The following is a 13,202-nucleotide window of genomic DNA, read 5'->3' as shown; positions in this document are numbered from 1 at the left end:
CATTAATTGGCTATGACAATTGTAGGATATGCAAGAAGAAGAAGAAGCTAACGGAGAGTAATGAATTGAAAAGTAGCGCGTTTAATAAACGGAAGATAAATATTTGTATTTATATATCCAGTAAGCACCTCGGCATTGTTAGTGGTACAACTAAGCAGGGTGTCAGACACGTATAAGTAGTAGCGGTCGGTAGCTGCCAAGCGCGGCAGGCAACAGACAGATGGACAGACAGCTCGCCTGCTGGAGAAACGACAGTTTAGTCACTAGTGCAGGCATTAATGTTGCTGTTTCTGCGACAAATTTCCACGGCACCATGCTAATAATTTATCAGGCCAAACTTTTTAATTCAGCGACCAGCAACCAGGTGCATTTATACCCAAACCAGATACAAACCGCCCCAACGGACACCTTACCTCTATCTTCGGTTTACGTTGGGGACCGAAGTTTAATCCCGGCTTGAAAAACTCCACCGAATTTAACGCAAAACTCGTTAATATTGCTGCTGTTTTTGGGTGGTTGTGGTTATTATCCGCGGTTGTGTAAAAAGGTAATTTTTAATGTTACATTGCGAAGAACCTTTTAGAGATACAACAAAAAAGTGTTGTACAAGCTTGTAGGAAATCATCTCCTCTACAAAAAAGGTTTCTTATGATTTTTCCATATCTTTGATATTTTCCTCAGAATTTAAAATCGAACTGTCATACACGGAAAAAATACGTTGTAAAATTTAGAGAAAAGTTTGTAAAATTTACAAAATTCTATCTATAAGTCGACTTATGTAATATTTACAGAACTTACTATATTATTTTTACGTGGTAAATTCTGTTATTATAAATCTGTAAATTTAATAAATTGAGTCTGTAATCATAATATAACTTTTTCTGTTATTATTACTGTAAATTTATTGTAATGAATTAAAAAGCATTACTTGAGTCAGCATCATTGCAAACTAATTTATATCACGGTTTTGAATTTTTTCAAAAATTTTAATTTTTCCGATTTTTTACAGTGTACTTCAAGACAAATTATTTTTTTATAATCAGTAAAAAAAAATTTGTTCACATATGATAAAAATTTTAAATTTACTATTAACAGATTATTATTTACATTTTTAATCAATAATCAAACATAATTTTAATTCAAGAAGTTACTCTGTAACGATCACATAATATTCTTATAGCTCTGAATAAAAAAAAGTATTGAGACAAAGAAAAAAGTATTGAAAAGTATCGGATTGACTATAAAACCAATACTTTTCAATACTTTTTTTTAATCAGGGAGATTTCATAGAATTTATCTGTAAATTTTACAAAAAAATACGTAGTTTTCACGTAAACTCACAAGTAATAATTACATATTTTTTCTGTAAATTTTAAAGAATATATCCTGTGGAAATTTTGAAAATTATTTTCTGTAAATTTTACACAGTCGTTTATTCCGTGTAATTTTAATTATCATTAATCGGCATTGCGACGAATCTACTGAAGAACCTCTTCGAATTTTTTTCAATTGAATATCAAAAACAAACTCTATTAAATTAATCCGAAAGTTTCCTCAGACTAAATATTTTATAAACTCCGCGTTAGCAATCTCCCCACGTTCGAAAGTTCCAACATCTGGGTTTTAAATGGGAGTTTGATTCACCTCTCCAGATTTTTCTACATCCATACCTGTTTTTATTTACGTAGGCACTATTTTTTGCATTACTCGAATTGGTTGTTGGCATGCAGCGGAAACACCGGTTTCGTAAACTTTTTTGCCTTAAAAAACTCTTACATAACCCCCGATAGAGCAAGATGAGAGATAGAAGGTTAGAAAGTCATTTATCGTGTTTGTAATCTCTAGAATGCTTTAAAGATTTTCATGTTAATTTATCATCAACTTAGCGCTATAGAAATGGCAAGCGCGAAACGAAAACCAATGTAAATTCCCGTAAAAAATAGGGACATTACCATTCATCAGTACCATCAGTACTAGATCTATGATTTTCAGGACTCTAAAATCTTAAATTATAATCCATGAATAACAACTCTTATCTCTAAATCCAAAATTCAAATACTGGGTTATTATTCAGAGCCCGAGATAATTTACGTGTGTCGGTTAAAGTTGTTGATGTCTTCCTTTCTTAACTGGAGGGTGACAAAAAAAAAGAGGCGAACACTGGAAGAATTTCGATGAGCTATCACAATGAAAAAAAAAAAGTATTTTTCTTCCTAGTAAAGGAAGTGGTATTCTTGTGGGAAAAATACTTAAGTTTAATTCTCTACAGCAATACCTATTTTTACCCTATCAAAACTTGCATTTACTTTTACCAAAATATCTGAATTCAAGTAAAGGAAGTTTAATCTCACGACATAAAAAATAAAATCACCCGCGATTTTATTTTTTTATCAATCAATTTAAAACAATTGTAGATAATAATTGATAATTACCAAATTTTGACTTTAGATTCGTATTCAGCGGTAAAAAATGCGTCGGATAATTTTTGTCGAACACCCACTACAGACCACTTTTTTTTTTTTGTAGACCTGTGTAAATATTAACATTTAGAAACATTTTGATCACTGTATAGAGACACATTTTGTTTATCAATTTGTAAACAAACAGATGCTCTTTAGATAACAATTATCAACAGAAGGTAAAAATGAAAAAAATCACGGCTTGATTATTACTTTTGGTGTGGTATTAATAGAATAATCTTGGGTATAAAATTTTTGAATATTTATCAAGGGACAAACACGATAACTTTTGAAAAAATAAATTTTTCAACTCAATTTATTTTTTAATCTCCTCATCTACCTTTAAGAAAGTTGCGTATTGAAAATTGTAGCTTAATATTGTTTTGTTTAATTATAATTAATTTTTTTCGGCTGGCTGTTGGAGAAATTTAAGGCTTAAAGTTCGTATTTTTGTGCAGATTATTCCAGTTTTGATAAAAATACTTTGTATTGATTTATAAATTTTTTCTCAAGCGTTTTTTGACCAGTTTTAACTCCAAACAATAGTTATTGTTGTAATTCATGGTAGTTATTTATTTAAAAAAAAAGTTTTTCCAGTAAACAACGTTGAAGAAAATTTTTTGGGTATTTATATAAGGATTATATTAGTTTCTTTACAGTAAAAATACTCTCAATGCTTTGTATTCTGGAAAGAAAACTAATTTCTCTTTTCAGTGTGTTAATAGTAAGCACATCCTATATTTAGTGATTTCTATAAATTCTACCCAGAACCGAATCGACACAAAGTGATGGATAATTACCCAGTGAGATTAATGACTCGTTAGATTCTTCCGCATACTCTAAAAAACGAGTTCTCGGTTGAACGTAAGCTAAAATTGAAAAATGAGATGAAAAATGGCGTCGGAAAACCTTGTGCCAATTTGTCTTTATAGGCCGGTTCGAATTTCCCGGAACGTCAAGAGTAGTTGCGATTGCGGGGCATCGCAATACGGAAGAAGTCCAAGATGAAGAAGACTTATAAAAAGAAGAACAAGAATAAAAATAATAGGAGCAAGATGATGATGATTATAAAGAAGAATAAGAAGAAGGGAATTGTAACGATTTACACGATGAGCAAGAGGCAAGGAAAAGCGTCTATTATTCACGGGTTGTCGAGTGAGCGAGTGAGCAAGCGAACGGACACGTAATTGTGAATATTTTTGCCACATCTGCGCTGTCGCTCAAGACGATGGCTTACGTCCAATTGTTCCCTGTCGTTTTCGCTTACTATTCTGTATAATCCGAGACATATCAAATTTATTCAATTCCCGTTAAAAACAAATAATTATTCCCGAGAATTATGTAAGCTCAGAAAAAAGCTCGGCTGAAAAAAGTAACAAATGTCGCTGTAAGGGAGAGAGCTAGAGAAAAACTTTTCGGAGAAAAATGAAGTTGAAAAACCGTGATAAACCCAGACGGTGGATTGTCTTGAGTGGTCAGTCTTTTTTTTTTTATTGCTTTTTTACGGATAAAACTGTTACTGATTCTTTATCCGACAATATTCTTATCGCATTTAACAGACAACATTGCGTTTGAATGTACTCTTGAGAAAAATATTGTTGTTTTTAACTATTTACCGGGTTCAAGTGGCAGCTGGATGGACGGAGAAAAATATTTCTACTTCCGACTTCAAGTACTGTATAAAACAATGACATTCCGCCGCTCTTTAGAGCAGAAGGTAAATTTTTCATAATTAGAAAACATGAAATAAAATAATAAATATCTAATTTTATCAACATATATTTTACAGTCTGTAAAAAATCAACGCAAAATTAAAAAATTTTTTTGCTAAGTGTATAATAATTACTTTGGAAAGAAAAAACTTTTTTTTTTTAGTCCAAATGTTCTCAACATTAACTTAAACTGATTACCAAACAGCCTTGGTGATGATTTATAAAAAATTAAAGAATATCACCCATCGTGAAAAGTTTGTCTCATAAAAATAAGACAGGCTGAAGATTAGAAATGAGATTTACGCAAACGAAATACGCTCGAAAAGGTCACAGAGCTCGTGGCACTCGAACATTTTCTCTACTCAAGACGGAAAAGTTTTAACGATAAATCCCTAGTCACCGAGTACCCCTTGACTTAGCTCCGTAGTTTTTCCTCGGACTCGAGCTCGGCAAAGCAAAAAGAGTAAGGAGTAAAAAAAAAAAATCCGAGGAATATAAGAACCAAGGACTCGAGCCAGACGAAGACCCGAGGAAAGAAAGAGAACAAGGCCGAATGGCGAAATTGGCTCTTGAAAATTTCTGAATTCGAGGTGGAAAAGTAAAATTTCAACAAGGATTCAATATTATGTTATTTTGTTCGGGAAAAATTTTTGGGAAGACAACAACAATTATAACAAGGGAGTATTTGGAGGAGTTTGAAATGTTAGTTGATATTCAGGCGGTAGTTAGCCGGAAGCAGGTGTACTTGGTATAAGCTCGACGTCTCTGGTGTATCCGTGGGAGTCAGCTATTTACTGTACATACACCGTGGGCGATGGGGATGCCGGGATCGAGGTGCTGGATAAAGTAGGTAGGTCGGGCAGGTCAGACCGTGGATACAGTTAACGGAGACAAACTGTGTGTTTGCCCCTTCATTACCCCCGAGTAAATACCGACCGGTTTTAATTACAACCCCGTGGCCCCGTCTTACTTGTCCGCCTCCCGGCGACGCACACCTTCGAGTACCAGTACAGTCTAGTAGTCTGTCCATGTCTTTGCTCCTTGTTCTTTACTTGTACGATTCTGTCCCGATCTAACTTTCTTGCTAGCTTTTCCACCCGCTCACAAGTGGACGGCTATCTCTTGGGACCTTACGAATTTGATATAGCTTGCAAAAAATTTCATCTGATTAAGACTGGTGATCTATGATTGCAGGAATAATTTGGTGGAATACTGCTACAGAGTTCGGCTTGAGCTACTGACTTACAACTACCCAATCCCTATTGGTCATATTGTAGTTTTAGTTGTGATTTTATTGCAGCAAGACTAAAACTACCAGATCTTTATGAATGAGTTTATTACAACTACAAAAGTAGTTCTGTTGTAGTTGCAAAACTACCCCGTTGAAAAACTAAAAATTAGAAAGAGCATATTAAAGTTGTAGTTTTACAAACTACCGTTGCATCTGCAAATGGATACATTAAAGCTGCAGGGCTAATTGAAGTTTAGATTACAAGATTAGAACCTATGAAGCAACTACTCACAACAACTACACTAGTGACAATAATTGAAAGTTTTTCTACTTTTGCAGAAAAAATGTAGATTGTAGTTGCTTTAGTAGTCTTATTGTAGTTTAGAGACTGATTTTATTTCTACAAGGCTAAAACTATCGGAGTTTGTGATATTGATAAAAATAGTTCTATTGTAGTTGCAAAACGACTATTTGGCAACTATAGTTCTATTGCAACTACAAACCAGAAAGTAAGGCATTAATTCTATTTAAGCTACAAAACTAAGCCAATTGAAATTGTAGTTTTATGAACTACAATCGCAGCTACAAAACTAGTATATATGCTGCAGGATTAATTGCAGTAGTGAAGCTACAAGGTCTGAAGAAGAAACTACACTCATAAAGACTTTCGTGGCAGAGATGTAGTTAAATTGTAGTTTTATGGCTAATTATATTGCAGTAAGGCTACTTCTGTAGTTTTACTCTAGAAATTTGCTAAACTACAAAACTACAGAACTACTGCATAACATGTAGACCTGAGTCTACTGTAGTTACAGGGACAAAAGGATTATAAACTAATAGGTAGCGTCAAAACTAAAACTAATTAGCACCAAGCGGACTAATTTAACAGCAGCTACAAAAGTTATCAAAACTACCTCTGTGGTATCTGGAGGATTAATTTAGAAGCAATTCTAGTAATTGTAGTTACAAGACTGCATATTTAAAGGCTACATGACTAATTTGATAGTTTAAACGCAATAGGAACATCCGAAATATTTATTTTTTAAATATAAATAAAAACCGAAGCACATAAATTTAGATAATTATGTGTTCCGTATTTGCTCGAGTCCAGTTTCGCTGAATTGACATTCACTGTGAAATTTCGCCAAGCCAGCGTATAATATAAATACGACGTCTATATGAATTGGATGAGACGAAAGTGGAGGAGTGAGGGAGGAATAGCAATCGAAAAACGGGTGAAACGACGCGCAGTGTGCTACCACCGTCACTTGAATTGCTTGAAGCGCTTTGTAGCAAAATTGGGAACGCACTTTGTTCCTCTTCCACCCACCTCAACCCTATTTTCCTCCTCTTTCTCTTCTCTGGTTCCTTTCTATGAGCAGCCTCAATACACGAGCTTTCGCTAGTACTATCATCGAGATACGACGAAAACACGAATTCCCGCAGGCGTACCATGACATTTCGAAAATCCACTATTTTTATGGCACAGACCATTCGATTTGCTTTCGCTACTAAGCCCCTTTCGTTTCCTCTTGCTTTTTCTTTTGTATTATGTTCGTCAACGCAATATTTATCGGTTAAAAAACGAAACGGAATTTTATTGATTTATTTTTATAGCCCCCTTTTTTTCCATCTTTATTTATTGTCAAATCGTATTGCTTGTGCTTTACGGATTTGTATTAAAATTCGTATAAATATACATCAACACGCTCGTAATCCAGACGTATTGCTTGTTTTACACCTAAATTTCTGTTGCAGGCATCCGTCGAACATTCAGATACAGATTCTAATGCACCCTTACACTTTCAGCCACTTTGTAAGTTTATTTTTTTAATTTATTTTATTCTTCCGACAATCAGGAAAAAAATTTTTTTACGCTTTTTTGAGATAACTGTTGAAGTTATGAACCAATTAACCTAAAACCATCTATACAATTTTATGCATTGAAAAACTGCGTAGAATGCCGTCAAGAAGATCAAGATTGAGCAATGCGTTCAAAAGATATCGCAGTTTATAAATATCCTCCAATGCGCTTTCTGAAACAATTTGAAGATTTTTCAGCTAAAAAATGATCTAATTAGTAAATTTTTAAGCATTGTAGCCCCTAAAATAACAAAAAGCTTGCAGCGATACCCAATTTAGGAATTTTGGGCTCTTTTGAAGCCAGACATTTTTTTAAAATTGGAAATGAATAACCAAAAGCAAAAGTCAAATTTCCTAAAATATTTTTTTGAATCAACTAGTTTTTTTGAAAGTACTCCTGATAGTTAATTAACAAATAAAGAGTTGAGACAGTTATTTAATTAAACGTAAAGCAGATACATTTTATTCCCAGAGCCAGGGATGCTTGTGAGGTATAAAATTCCATAATAAGATTAGCGGATGCTATGAATAAATTTAACGCTACCGAGATTACCATCTCTGTAATAATAATATGTGTGAATCGAAGGCTATTTTCTCTATTTTTAAAAAAGTTGAAGCACAAGGCGGGTATTACATAAAAATACGTATTTTAGCGTTCCGTTGTACTCTTTCAAATTCCCGTTGCCAACAAATGTTGTTTAAACAAAGAAAAAAAAAAAAAAAAACGGTACACAGGTTTTCTCGAGTATAAAAGTTTTAGTGTGTCCCTAGAGTGTAATCTAGTCTCTCTGGGTACTTGATTTTATGTATCTGCACGATATGCATCAGAGAAATTTGTATTTAACCAGATTATCGCAATGGATTTCTCATGCAGATGTTGTAACTTTACCCCTTACCAACTATCAGGAAAATATGGCACAGACCGGAGTATTACCAGCAACATCTACAGCGCCAGTGACGAAAAACCGAGTATTTCAATATTCAAACCACGGTGCCTCGCTTCAGGCAAAACAATTTGAAGGAAGGAGACCAGAAAGAGACGCCGAAGGTCTTTATGCTGGTACAATTCGCGGGTTCTCGACTCCCTCTAGCCGCAACAATCCACCAAGGATAGATATAATATAACCTACTGGAATACACAACACACCCATCACCACCAGGGGGATCAACTTCCTGGCAAATACTCTCCAGCCCTCCCAGCCATATATTAAACGTGTATATCATCATTTATACTCAACATTCAACGGTTTTACAAAGCTGGAGCTTAATGTGTGTTGTGTCTACGGCTGGCCTAAATCACTAGCAGTGATAGCAGCACCAGGTCCAAAACTCTCGACCTTTTTATTTTGGAACCCACTAAGCAGCTAACGACTGAGTTAAGTCTCGACGCTAACGAGAAATCTCTAAAGCACAAGACGGATATAGTGCGTTGAAGACAGGTGAATGTGATTTAGTGAATTTAAATTCCGGGCAGTTGAGTAATCGTCGAGCAACGCGCTTAAATAATTCACCGACGACAGGTGCTTGAAATTAACATCAACGTTACTTTTTAATTATCTGGTTTATAATAATTACCCATTGTCATTGGTTTTCTTCTCTTCTTTCTGGTCTTATTCTCAGAGCACTAAACAGTCGATGTATTTTCAGCAACCCGGTCAATAGAGGCCAGTTTGTTTGAGAGTCAACAGAATCGGCGAACAGTTTTCGACAGGGTGTCCCTTGTAGCCAATCATTCGAGGATCCTCCCATTCGGTGTTTAATCGTCTCAGCAACTTTGAATCCTCCGTTTAAAAACTATTTTGACCAAAAGTTCCATTTTTATGGCCATTTACAGTTTCTTCAGTGAATAGTTCCAAAAAAAATCCGACAGGTGGCGCATGGCTGCATAGCTCTCTCACTACCAGAGATTTGAAAGGTGTTTTTTCAAGAATTTTTCGGAGAATAATGGCAGTTGCATCATTGATAAGCGTTTGATTAGGTCTAGGGAAGAAGAACCGGGATTGAAGGCATCTGTCTGATAAAGAGTAAGGGTTGAGGGAAACTGGAGGATTTCCACCCAGATGTTGCCGCTCTGCTCTTCCATTTGGTCGGGGGTACTTTGCATATTTAATTGCGGCAACCTCGGTGTTTTATCCTTGCTCTTCTTTCAAATGTCCGCTACTTATTCACTACGTTTTGCCCCAACGCTGTAATATATAATTTATCCGCCATTTTGTGGATGATCATAAATAATGAATGAATTCCAGAAATTGAATCATCGATTATTGTTGCGGTTGGTCACCGAATCTTGGATTTAGGGTCAAGAGAATAGTGAGAATTCGCTCGGTAAGCAGAATCTCCTTTGAGTAACTGATGGGCCACTGGCTGTCCGTCATTCTGCACATCCACCAGATAAAGGAAGATAAAAAAGGGTTTGTTCCGCTTACGTCAGCGAATCTACTGCTCGGAATTTCCCTCGCGAATACGTCGCTCGGCAATATCCAATCGATTTCCCGTTTTATAAGGGGAAATAATGCCGCAAAGACAGCTAACTCATTTTTCATCCTAAACTGGATTATTTTGCATTTCTCGGTTCAGAGCATTAATTTAACCCCTTCTATACTTGGGTTTGCAGAATTATTCTAAATACCAAGCCAATAAGTTTCAAAAGTTCCTTTTCGATCAAGTAAGTATCACGTTGCTGCTATGGCGGGTTCTTTTCCTTTTAAACCTCTTCTATATTGGGATGAACTTACCAGTTCGTTGTTTTTTTATTTTCGTACTTGTTCTATTGGATAGCATTCTACTCAACTCGGGATTTTACATTTTCTTTAAAAGTTATCTCTTGGCACTCTCGCTTTGTCCGAGAAGCTTCACGACTCAAGGGAAATTTCGAGAAAACGAAAACATTATTTACTGGAAAAACTTTTTTAAAATAAATAACTACCATGAACTGTAACGATAACTATTGTTTGGAGTTAAAACTGGTCAAAAGTCGCTTGAGAAAAAATTTATAAATCAATACTAAGTATTTTTGAGCCAGTATTTTTATCATAAGAAAACTGGAATAATCTGTGCAGAAATACCAATTTTAAGCCTAATATTTCTCCAACAGCCAGCCGAAAAAAATTTATTATAATTAAACAAAACAATATTAAGCTATAATTTTTAATACACAACTTTCTTGAAGGTAAATGAAGAGATTAAAAAATAAATTGAGTTGAAAAATTTATTTTTTCAAAAGTTATCGTGCTTGTCTCTTAATAAATATCCAAAATTAACTTTGATATTTTTCGTATCTAAATACCAATTTCTTTACCAGAGAAAAAATTCTTTTTTTTTTTACAGTGTATAATTTAGTGAAGTAAAAATGGTTACCAGTAAATTTAGTAACCATTTCAGGTGGACATCCACCATGATACACTTGATATGTCCTTGACGAGAAAACGGGGTCAAGTTGATTGTATCCTCGGATGGATACTAGCTGCCAGTGGGAGTTTGCCGTTAGCGTAGCCCGCGTGTTCGACAGACGTAATTTATGGTCGATACATTTTCATTGGTTATATGCGTTCACGATACAACTGCCCAGTATATAGCATAAACCAAGAGTACACCAGATCCCGAACTCGGTTTTTCCATCCCCACATCCACCGGCTAACACACACACACACACACTCACTCACACACAAGCTACAGGGTTGTCCCAACCCCCAGTGAATATCGAGCAAAAGCGCGCGATAACGAAAGAGAGATGTCCAAAACTAGGGTCAGGATCGTGTCCGGAATTTCCATGACCCCATCGAATACATGCTCCCAACTCTTTCTCCCCCTTTGTCGACGGATGGAACTCGGACACTGTTAAATCCGAACGAGATATTTATTACTATTATCCGTGGTTTATGCTAGATAAAAATATATACACACTATCGATTTTGCCATCCTTTATTTCCGGCTCCGATGGCAACCCTCTCAAGTTACTCTTACGATTGGTGCTGTTTCCAAGGGTACATGACTTATAATTAGCAGCTTTATCAGAAGATAAAGTGAAAGTCTGTGATTGTGAAGCTGCGAACATGTTGCTTGAATACTGGGTAGATAAGTGTAACAACAGTAATCCTGTTGCAGAGACTAGATGTTTAGTCAAAAAATAATCCTATTGAAACTTCAAACTTGGACCTTCAAAAAGATTATCCAGTATCAGTGGAACTTCAAGAACAGCCTTATAGAGTTCAGACTCGTTCTTTTGCTATTTCAAAACTATTCTGATCAAAACCATCGAATCTAGTCCTATCAAGCTTTAGAAACTTAGTTTCACTGGAGTTTTTAAACCGAGTCCTGTTGAAAAGTATCAGAATTCTATTGGAAGTGCAAGAACAATTTTATTGTAGCGTCTTAACGCTACAATAGTTCTATTGCAACTACATAACCTCATCAAATCTAGTCTTACAAAGCTTTGGAATTTAGTTCTGTTGAAACTTCAGTATTTAGTTTTCTAAGAGCCACCCACTTAATCTTATCAGAGCTTCAAGACCAACCATTGGATGATACCTCATAACTAGGAGTATCAAAACCATCAGATATAATCCTATCAAGCTTAAGGATACAGGACTTTTGAAGTTTTTAAATTTGGTCTTATTAAAGGTCTGCGACTAATCAGTTCTAGAGCTTTAACAGTAACCTTATGGTAGCTTCAAGGCTAATTTGCAACTATTAAATCCATAAAATTTTGAATTATTGAAATGCTATACAATGTATTGTAGTCCTATTGAAGCTTTATAATTAACCATATTAGAGCTTAAGCCACATTGATGCTGTAAAACTAATCATGTATCAAGCACAAAGCTATTCCTATCAAAACAATGAAATCTAGTCCCATTGATGTCTCAGAATCAAACTGAAGCCTTAGAAACTCGCCTTATTGGCTCACTTAATTCAATCGCAGATCCAAGAGACAACGATTAAATTACAAAAACATCAAACATAAAAAAACTGGTCTTATAAAACCCAAAGGACAATTTGGTGGAGGATCATAATTGGTCAGGTGGTCGTTTGCGGCGAGTAGAAACAAGTAGAAAGAAGAAAGACAGTAACGACGGAAGATAGGAGATACTAGAGAGCACGTGGGGGAGAGTTAGTCAAATATATAGAAAGGAAGGGCGTGGAGATCGGAGGGTTGTCTCGGTTCAGACGGCGGGTGGACAGAGCATTTACATCATTTAATTTATGACCCTCTATGCCAGCGACTAAAGCACACCCATACAGCCCTCTATAAAGGAACGAACACACACATACTCTCGATCATTGTATTAGTATCTGCGAGAGTGTACGTGTGTATTTATTCTATATCTCCTGGTTGTAGCAGGACTAGCTAGAACTGGGTACTGATGTGCCGCACGAATAAATTTGCATATGCATGTTACTGAATGCGGATGCGCCACGAGGCAAAGACCCGCTGGTAGTGGATGGGCATGGGCGGTGGTTACCTCGACAAAACGTGTACTAACTTGGAGCTTCATCTATGCTCTGTACTTTATATGCTAACACATTATATACTCAGCGATGGTTGATGCATCTTTTACCAAAAACTCACTGTCCATCTCTATATCTCGATCTTCTTCTACTTTAGCAAGCCATTGTGAATCTCTAGCACACTCACTCGCTCACTCGCTCACTCACACCTCGACCTTGGTGGCTGGCAGACCGCCAATTAGGTCTCAGACGATTTTATTAACCGTACGCGACAACGCGACATTACCACTGCCTACCTTCTTTACACAAACTTTTAATATACAGACTAATTTTAATTTAAGGTTATGAAATTACAAATAAATTACCGAGGAAGATGACAATATTTATGGGTTTAAGTCTCCATTTAAGATACCGTCCAAGCTTATTCAAACACAAACATTTGCTTCTTGCTGTTGGATTTACAGAATGTCTCAAGGATTAGCCTGCTGG

The 13,202-nt window shown here is 35.7% G+C and overlaps 1 protein-coding gene across 1 annotated transcript in view; it reads left to right on the top strand.

The window, feature by feature from the left end:
• Window positions 1-13,202, top strand: part of LOC141537969 (uncharacterized) — a 209,264-nt gene that overhangs the window by 9,791 nt on the left and 186,271 nt on the right. The window lies entirely within an intron of this gene.

This window comes from Cotesia typhae, unplaced genomic scaffold, assembly GCF_013202065.1.
Source record: "Cotesia typhae breed Kobodo isofemale line unplaced genomic scaffold, CoteBio_Ctyphae contig_20, whole genome shotgun sequence".
Lineage (NCBI taxonomy): Eukaryota > Metazoa > Arthropoda > Insecta > Hymenoptera > Braconidae > Cotesia > Cotesia typhae.
The sequence above is the reverse complement of the archived record's forward strand: the minus strand, read 5'-3'. Positions and strand labels throughout refer to the sequence as shown.